We start from the raw sequence: 9,690 nt of genomic DNA, 5'->3' as shown, positions 1-9,690 counted from the left end.
AATTGACATGAATTAATGAAAGAGCTTGAAAATATTGTTGAACTGATAAATAAAACTCAAAAAGTTAGTTTTATTGGCTGCACACCCTATAAAGCTAGTAAAAAAATTGACAAAAGGCAAAAAAATTTAAAATAAGTAATTCCTTAACATGACTCATTTTTTATAAGTATAATCGTACTTTTACAAACTTTTAGCTTTCAACAAAAAGTTAACCCAAATGCACATAAATAATATATATTTTTTGTAGCATCTTTCCAATAACATATATATTTCCTTCAATAAGACTTTATATGTGTAAAATATTTTTCATTATGCCAGAAGTGTATTTTTCAAGGATAATAATATCTTTTATAGTGTCTCATATTTGTAATTCGAACATCACTTCTCTCTTCGCTATCTATGTATCAAAACATATATATATATATATATATATATATATATATATATATATATATATATATGTATGTATGTATGTATATCTAGGTGTGAATCATAGTATATTTCTAATAAAACCTTTTTCTTAGCTCAATATTTAGTTTTTTTATCAAAAAAAATATTTAGTTTTTTTTTTATTTTTTTGAGACTATTCAATATTTAGTTGTTTACCCCCAAATATATTATTTTTAGCAAGAGAGCCAATATTTAGGATGAAACATCACGTTTGTTCTGCCATGCACTTCGACCTGTCCGAAACGTAGCGTAGGGAGAATTTCAGAAATTGGGAGATTAAACTATTCAATGCTTTTATTTTATTTATATAGAATTACGTGTCCTTGCTGGCATTTTGGTGTCTATATAAGCTGTCAAATATGTCAACTTCTTTGGTACATTTGTTACAGCCTAATCTCAGTTTCACATTTTAAAAAAATAAAAATAAAAATAAAAAAAATTATAGGACCACTGTTTTTGGCATTATGTCCTAGATAATATTTTCAAAGATTACACTATCATGAGCACCATAACGGTAATTATAGAAATAATTATTAGTCCGGTTTTCGGTTACCTCATTGTTTAGTTTATGTAGCTTTTGTGTTATTGCTCAATTATTTTGTCTAATGACAATGAACCCAAATAATTAGAAAAAGAATGCCTTGTATTTGAAGAAAATTATTGTTTTCTTTCATAGAACCCAACAAATATAATATATATATATATATATATATATAATGGAATCCTCTATTGTCTACCTTCTTTGTTATGGTCTTATGCCCTATGTTATTGGGCAGACATGAATATGGGGCCCTAAACATGCAATTAAATTATGATTATGGACTTTGTATGCTAATTGGGATTGCGTGTTAGCTTGTGACTGTATGTGCATCAAAGGCCTAAGAAGAAAATTAATGCAATTCAAAATCAAATTTGATTTGATATGACTAATTTTCTTATATTGTATAGTGAAAATTATAAGGTCCAATCATGGAATTGAAGTCTCTAATCTATTATAGGAAACTAGTCAATAAAACACCTCCATAAAATAGGCCAATATTGCTAACTAATATAAATAACTAAATTTTTTATATTAATAACCCGAGATCTATTGCATATTTTATTGGAGGAGATATCTCATGGAGTGGCTCCATTATGTCACAATCATGTGGGACTCATAGATATCTAAGTCTCACATGCTGTAAGAAGATGCTCTCATAAAATCGTTCAGTAAATAAGAGATTTTCCGTTGCAAAAATTCACTCGGTCGTTGCAAAATATAGGCACGTGAACATCAATGCTATGAATTTTTTTTAGCTGTGGCCTAATTTTGTGACAGTAAAGATTGGCTGTGGGGTATTGGATCTCTTTATTTTCAACAGTGTATTTATGGACAAGTTATGGCTCCTTGGCAGAAGGACAAATGAATTATTAGAAAGAAGCATATGCAAGACAATTTTTAATTCACCTAATTGGGAGCTACATGTTTGTATGAACATCTAATGAATGCTATTGATTTTTTTTTTTTTTTTTGGTTGTGCCTAATTTTGTAACAGTGTATGTTTGGTTTGAGGGTACTGGGTCTCTGTATCTTTCATATAGTCCAGTTTTAGAAGAAGATTTTCCCTTGCAAACGAACATGTAATGATTAGAAACAAAGTCCTAATTGGCTTGGCACGATGGCAGCTGCATATGTGGTTGTATGAGCATCTATGCCATTGAATTTTTCATCAGTTGTGGCCCAGTTCTGTATCAGTAAATGTTTTGGTTGAATAGTACTGTTATCTATTTATCTATCCGTATATTTTGGATAAGGTGTCCCTTGCATCATTGCATGAGGACAAAATTTGACTAGAAAAGAAGTCCTATGCCTATGCAAGTAGGTTTGTGAATCAATTTAACTTAATTCTTTATTAAAATTAAAGTTCAAACTTAATTTATTCTATTTTATTTTGCTTATAAACTCACCATCAAGATAGATCATATGTTTCAAATTTGGTACCTTTTTATTTTTGTCGAACAAGTCCCTTTTATTTAGGAGTTATTTGATTAACTTATTTGTTCCTCCACATAGTAAATACTGCAGATGCTTTCATTATTTTTTCACAAATTTGTGTTAATAACTAATAGTTAACTTATATGCAATTTTCACTAGGTATAAAATAAACTATTTATATTATTAAAATATAATAATTTGATATCTTTTAAATTTATTTACAAACTTATTCTATCCATTTACAACTCATACAAATATATTTTTATATATATGTACATACTCAAATTGGGTCTCTCAATCATAAACTTGTTTACGAAAATAGTATTATGTTTGAATTTAACTTAAATAATAGTCAAGCCTAAATTCGACTTGTTTTCTAAATAAACATACATGAACAGAATTTTTATTTTCAAACTGAGTTATGCTCAGTTCATTTACAACCCTACAGAGAACAAGACAAATTAGGTAATTTGCTTGGCAGCATATGGTTGCACAAACATCTATGTGCTATTGAACTCTTTTAGTTGTGGCCTAATTCTGTAATGATGAATGTTTGGTTGAAGAGTACTGGACCTCTTTGTCTTTTAATAAGAGTGGATTTTTAGTTTAAAAAAGTACTGGATCTTTAATCTTTTGTGGACCTAGGAGCTAACTTGCCACCCTCTCCTTTAATGGTTTTAACTTTTAAGTACATTTATGTGCCAAACCTGTGTGTTATAACTAAACCCACAATGTCCTTTGCTTAGTTAGCCACTAAATACGCACCATATGGCTAAGAAAATCTAAATTAGAGTAAAAGTAAGCAGGCTTTGTAGAGGTTTTTTTTTTTTTTTTTTTAAATTGTATGTATATGCTTTCACATATTGTTTGACGTGGTTTGAGAAGTCTACTCACAAAACATTGAAAAGCCAATAATGGTCTTTGGATTAAATGGAACTTTTATCATCATAAGAGGTACAAGGTACAAGAAAGTAGATGAAGTAGAGGCAGGGACGGATCTATAGATTGACTATTTTTTTTTTAAAAAAAATATTGGTATATTAATAGGTTTTAATTTTAGCAATTTTGTGTAATAAAATTTCTTTTTTTTTTCTCTTTAATAGTATTACTGATTCTTTTAAGAGTAATGTTATCTAGTCACACACTTTTTTATAATATTTTTACAAACTATGGAGGAAACAAATTCTTATTAGTTTGCACATTTGCATCACTTTTTACTTATCAATAACCACTCACCACATTAATAATTTGTAAAAATTTTGTAATTTTAGCATTTTTCACCTTTTAAAAGCCTAAAAATTGAAAGATTAAATTTAAAACAAAATATACAAGTCTAAAAAAATTAGCCCAATAACAAAAGTTACTAATAATAAAGTTAAGAAAAATTAAGCTCAATCAATCTATTTAACCCCAAACAAACAACTTGTCCATTTAAAAAAATTTAAACGAAAATCCTTAGTAATAAATTAGTAGAGTCAGAGCTGCTGCACACAGCTAGTAATAGATCTGTCCCACCTAACTCTTAAGTCTTAGCTCCGTCCTTGAGTTAAAGACTCACATAATCTTGAATGCAATTAGTAAAATATTTACTAAGAAAAAGAAAATTGAAAGACATTTTTATAAAATAAAATAAAAATTGAACAAGCTGATTTTACCTTTAAATTACTCAAATTCTGAAGTGTTAGATGCCTGAAAAGTTAGGTACTAACTTTTTATGAGTCACTTCGAAAACATAGGTCCTAATATCATTCAACTCCCATTAAAAAAAATGTACCATTCAACTGTACCAACCCAATCAAGGCATCAACTAGTACTTGAGAATGGATGCATGAAAAACCAACAAGCAAAACTTCTTCTTCTTCTCCTTCTTCTTCTTCTTCTTCTTTTTTATCCATAGAAATTCTTAACATTAATTTTCTCACACAAATAGTAAAGTGTTAGAACATGAAAAGGCTTCTCAGCGATTAAAAAAAAAAAAAAACATGAAAAGGCCAAAAAGTAAACTTTTTCTAAAAAAAAATTTATTCATAAAAATTCATAACATTAGTTTTTTTTCTAACAAAATAGTAGAAAAGTGTTGACCAGTTAGTTGATGTGATCCTATGTGGACCCTCAATTTGTTTTTAGTCACGGCTTAACCTCATAGCTCTCACATCCGTGTGTAAATTGTAAAATAGCATAATGCGTTAATTTTGTGTATTTAATTCCAAAAATCACTTACATTTGTCAATTTAAAAATGTGTAAATTGATATTGTTGCTACAATAATCATATAAATATATATAGTTATTATTCACATGCAAGCTTAATCATGACATTAAGTTAAATCAAACAACATACGAGTAACATTTTATAAATCTTTAAAAAAAAATTGGATAACCTGCATATAACATTTTATACAGAGTTTATGGAAAGTTCACTTTTTTCAGGGCTTTATGAGAGTTTAGCTCAAAGTCATTCTTGTTATTATTATATTTCTTAGAACAAAGTCATTGTTAGTTGATTTTGCTGCATTGATGTAAAATCAATTCTCGTGAGGTAACTTCTTTATGTAATTCGGTGATTCCAAATCCGTGATTTTTTTTTTTTTTTTTTTTTTGAGATTCTAAATCCGTGAAATTAAACAGCCAAAGGCAAATAAATAAAATAGCCAAACTTATTATCTATTATCAATAACTCGTGACCTCAGCATTAGTGTAATATTTTCTTTCTAAAAAAAAAAAAAAGCATTAGTGTAATATTTTCATTTTGTGAAAATTGTTGTTATTTTCATTCCATCTTTTTACAATATATATATATATATATATATATATATATATATATATATATATATATGAAGCTAAAATAATTGCATAAACCTAGGTTTTTTATTCATATTTTATGTGTGAACCCCACCAAATTCGGTTTACGTTTAAATTAATTTTTTGAAATATATATAAAATTTTAAAAAATTGTACATAAACGTGCTAAAAAACCGATTCAAACTTTTTCTCAAAAAAGAAAAACTAATCCAAACTCAACATTTGCTTTCAAGATAAGCACATGATCTGCAAGCACAATCATTTTAAACAAAAATGAAATAAAACAAAACAAAAATCTCTAGGTATCCAATGCACCCACACACCCTTACAAAATCAACAAGATTGTCATATCATTCCGTAATTAAAGCCTATGATATGATACATCTGTCTCATACATAAGATAAGGGTTTGCTTTTCCATGTTTGTTCATCCTTTCCCTGTTTTGCTAAGTCATATTGTTTTTTTTTTTTGCTAGCATGCTAAGTCATATTGTTAGTTCATTCAGTGTGACATAAATAATAATTATGTACTCCATTTTTTTGATTCTTCAATAAGTAGCTGCGTTGAAAAAAAGCAAGAACAAACCTGAGATTATGATTCTTTTTTTCCCTTGATTAACATATCCCGTGACCCATTCATGTTTGAAAAATTACATTGCATTTGATTCCTGAGATCCCGGTGATTGTGAATTATATCTGTGTTAATGATAATGAGTAGTTTATACTTTTTTATAATATATAATAATGATATGTACTCAGCCATGATAAAAATCATGGACTTATTAAACATGAAACTGCTATTCTAATTATGAATTTGGAGAATTTGGACCCACTTCACGGGCCAGTAAGAGTAACTATGGGACAAAGATTGCAGGCATTATTTGTGTCTGTGATGCTTCAAAAGGTTATAAAAATTTCAATCTTATGCTCTTTTTTTCTTTTTTTTTATAGAGAGTTTTAGCGTATAACGTCCACTCCCGATGATAACTCTCTATCATCAGATTAAGACACCAATCAGTTTCTAGTGTAGGCGGAGATTGAACCCTAAATTTCTTATACAACTATCGGAGACTTTACTAATTGAGCTAATTGGAATCCACAATCTTATGCCTTTTTTGCCCTAGCATATGGTATAGATTATATGCTATAGATTCTTAAGAGAGATCATGATTCAAACATGGGTTATATAACAAATGCACTTAATTACATCTTCTCCTTCATATATAATTCCTACTCGTACAATAATCAAGAATGCTTTACATTGAATTATTCATGCTTCCCAACCAAAAAAAAAAAAAAAAACACTATCACATATGAGTCCAAACTCCAAAGTATAAAATGGTACAATTTATGTTTCTTCTATATAATAATTTGAAGCTGCCACCTTATACTACGTACTCTTTTGACTCTTCTATTATACCACGGCATGTCTTTTTTCTATTCCTTGCTAAATAAGCATGTATTTTGTTATGTTTAATTATATGGGTGATAATTTTCTAATATTATTAGTGGTCTACCCCCTCTAATAGTAATATTATTTATAGTTCATAATTGTCCTTAATTTGACCAAGAAGTCCCAACTTAAAAATTATATTAAAAAAGAGGATAGAAAACAAACAAAGTAACTTGTGAATCATCAAAGAAATTCAAATAAATAATATGGGCCACAAGGTACATAAAAATATAATTAAAGAAGAATAATGTTAGAGATACAAACTATTTTACAAAAATTTTTACAAACAACTGATGTGGTGAGTGATTATTGGTAAATGAAAAATTGATATTAATAGTGGACCTTAATGAAAACCAATAAGAGGTTAACCATATCAACATTTTGTAAAAATATTGTAAAATAGTTTGTGGCAATAGAATTATTAATTAAAAAAATGGTTTTCATAATTTCTCATTAACTAGCTAGAAGAAAGGTAGGTTGGCTAGTCTACGCAGTGCATGAAATTGAAAAGGAAACCCTAACAAATATGATTTGAAAGGTATTGTCCAGTATCAAGAAATTAAACACAACCCCAAAATAGGCAAATATTGAAGGGACCCTTTGCCTCAATATAATAAGTAAAATTTCCAAATGAGGCTCAAATTTTTATATATATAGATTTTGATTTTTGATAGGCATGGCATGGTGCGTTTGTTAGATGGTAGCAATCCCAGAAATTTACAAAGAATCATATGTTGGAATGTAAGAATTTGATTGCTTGAAATTAGATGCACCGACTATGCTTTGAGTTTCTCACTAATTTCCTATTAATATAGCATGTGTTTCTTGGCTTCTTCCTCTACTACAACAACTACATATTGTGTCAACATCGATATGGATGCTTATATGCACATAGCTTAAGAAAATAGTGGTTAATATAGCATTATCTAAAATCTATTGGGATCCATTGGGTTGGTGGCTCTATCTAATTGTCACATTGAAATGATTTATATCTTATAATCATTTATATATATCTCAATAACAGTGTCAAAAGCATGTATGATAGCTTGATTGATGCCAAATATATGGTAGTGGGACAGAACAATTTGTGCAAAGATATTGGATTTTACAATATTAATTGCAAATTTCTTTTCAACATTGATGGTGGGTGTTATTTAAGCTGAACTAATAGATTTTTTTTTTCCAATTTTATTTGTTATTATTTTATCATAAACTATTAACTTTTTCATACAATCAGTATATTAAGGAATATCCAGAAAGGGATTGAGGAAATCAGTCCAAATGCCTGGTTTTGTTTTTGGATAAAAGTCCAAATGCCTGGCTGGTTTTGCTTTAGAGAGATAAAAAGTGCTTTAAGTGGTTAAAGCTAGATGAATTTTTCTAAGGTTGGTGAATTTTTCCAAACATTTGGTAATTTTGCTAAAGAGTTTTAAGAAAGTCTTCACTTTTAGCCTAAAGTTGAAATTAGGAGCTTTTGAAGAAGGGATAAGAAAACTATACGATTCACTGTTTATGTTTAATAAATTTAGAATTTTAAAGGAGTATTCATTGTTAATTTGCCAAACGCTAAAAACATCTTCAATTAAATTCCTATATCACAAATTTTCTACAACTAAGGCTTTGTTTGAAAGTTCATAAGGGAATAAAATAGAATGACTATAAAAAAACAGAAATAAATAATATTGAATGGAATATATTTAAATAAGAAAAAAAAAATTGAGAAAATAGAATAGAGATTTGTTAGTCATTTGCCAAACACTCAAAACGCTAAAAACATTTTCGATTACCTCTCCTTCCTAGCTATAGCACAATGAACAATATTAATTTTATATTTTTTTTATAGAATGACTTTTCATTTGATAATCATATAAATTATAAATCATAATTAAAATCAATATTCCTACACCTTTTCCCATTTCCAAGTCTGAACATTTTTTTTTTAGAAATAATTACAACGTACTGCTAACCCTGCGGCTTGAACATGTTTCCCCCAAGACCCCCAAGCACTTTATATATGGGGAAATGCCAATTCAACTACAAGGCTTTTGGCAAGTCTAAACTTATCATAAGCGGTACAAAAATCTAGAAATATTTATGTTTGGTGCAAAAGACTGTCCACCATGCATGAAAAGGAAAGAATAGAAATAGGAAAAAAAAAAAAAAGATAACAAATAATGAAATACATACAAATGAAACAACCAAAACACCATGGGCCATATGTTTTGACTTTTGGGAGCCTTAATTTGGTCTATTGTTTAAAACATTAATTCCAACAATTGGCTAAGCAGAAGCTTCCAACTTTACAATTTCTTGACAAAATTAAATTTTAAGCATTCACTATTGTGCTGGTACAATATAAATGTAGGAAAAGAAAAGCTAGAGGAATGTGACAAGAGATGATTGTGGTGATGAAGATGTACGAGACTTTGAGCTGTGTCATCAAGTCATTTAATGAGTAAGGAGACAGTTAGGACTGAATTTAAGCTTGAGTAATGTGTCTATATCTCTGCTTATATGTCAAGAAAATAATTGGAAAGCCATTTTTTTTGAGGGGTCAATATTGAGGTTGATAGGAATTTGTTCAAAGCAAAGCTTCAATAAGTTTCTCATTGATTTTCTTTGTTTATTTATTTTATAAAATTCTGAATGATTTTTATTATGCCATTACCATACGAAGGTTGAGATATATATGCTGCAACAGAAACTGAGGTTGATGGGGGAACCAGACCATTTGCAATATAACTTATAAAAAATTCTCCAATAGGCACATCAATGTGGTGTGTGTGTCAGTGTGTATTAAGCACCAAGCAAAATGGCTAAAAGATCCCAATTGTTGCAGGATTATATAGCCAAAAATCAAAATATAGCATGGGTACTATAAAATCATTTTTTCCAGATTCATATAAAATTTAGGACAAAATTTAGTTATAGTACCGTAGGTGTTGTTTCTTAGATTTTCTTTTTGAAATTCAGTCATGTGGCTATTTAATTAAAAAATACATTTCCACTCTAT

This window comes from Castanea sativa, chromosome 3 (assembly GCF_040712315.1).
Source record: "Castanea sativa cultivar Marrone di Chiusa Pesio chromosome 3, ASM4071231v1".
Taxonomy (NCBI): Eukaryota; Viridiplantae; Streptophyta; class Magnoliopsida; order Fagales; family Fagaceae; genus Castanea; species Castanea sativa.
Note: the sequence above shows the minus strand (reverse complement) of the source record.